Below are 1,004 nucleotides of genomic sequence, written 5' to 3'. Positions count from 1 at the left end.
AAAAAAAAAAAAAAAAAAAAAAACCCCCCCCCCCCCCCCCCCAAGTCGCCCAGGTCTCAAAAGCTGCCTCCATAATGGCCACATTAAGGCCTGATTGTTCTCAATATTAGAGCACCAAGGAGAAACATCCCTTTCTGCTTGTGATCCAAGGCCTAGATGGGGACAAAAGGGGCACATCCACACATGCAAGCATGCGCACTTGCAGCAGCTGAAACAGAAGCTGTGAAAGTTAAGCCAGGGCTTTTTGCCTCAGCGCACGTGCTTGGACATGCACTTTGTTGCGGAGCAAATTGTGCCACTTGAGGCAAAATAACCCTGCCTAGCTCCTCCCAGATCTGTAGGCAGGGGAAGCTAGAGCCCAGGAGCTTTTGGGGCCCAGCCAGGTGGTACCTGGGGACACTACCCCTTGTGCCAGCCTGACTGCTGAGGCAGCCCTGAGAGTTCCCTTCACCCTTTACCCATTGCAACAGTCTGGCAGTGGGGGCTGCTGCCTGGCTGTGACCCACTGTGCACCTGCCAGACTTGGATGGGGACTGCACAGCTAGTAGAGGCATCTGCCCCTCTGGGCCAGCTGCCAGTGGGCTGTGGCTGCAGAGTTGGCCTACTTTCATGTGTGCCCCTGCCTGGCCAGCTATCATCCAGATGTTCCCAGTGTGGTGGCCTGCTTTGAACTGTTAAAGCATGTCCTCCTGACCCTAACTGGCCAGCCACCTCCAGCTGGGTCCAAGGTGCCAGTTTTGAGCAGGCTTCTCTGCCTGGGTCCTGCCACTTGCCTCTGCAGCAGGAATTCTGGTGTTCCCTATTGGAAAACTGAAAAATCCCCGATAAAAATATCCCAGAGTCACTCTGTAAAATACCCCCAAATCCGCGTTCCTCCACAACTAAAACAAAAAGACAACGAGCGAGATCAGTTGGGGAATGCCTTATTGATATATCTACAGTGTTAAAGCACTGGATGTTGGGGGGGACTATGGCCACATGCCCCACCCCAGCCCCCTAATCGT

The sequence above is a fragment of the Gavialis gangeticus genome, unplaced genomic scaffold (assembly GCF_001723915.1).
Source record: "Gavialis gangeticus isolate Ggan-Ray unplaced genomic scaffold, GavGan_comp1, whole genome shotgun sequence".
Classification (NCBI taxonomy): Eukaryota; Metazoa; Chordata; order Crocodylia; family Gavialidae; genus Gavialis; species Gavialis gangeticus.
The sequence above is the reverse complement of the archived record's forward strand: the minus strand, read 5'-3'. Positions refer to the sequence as shown.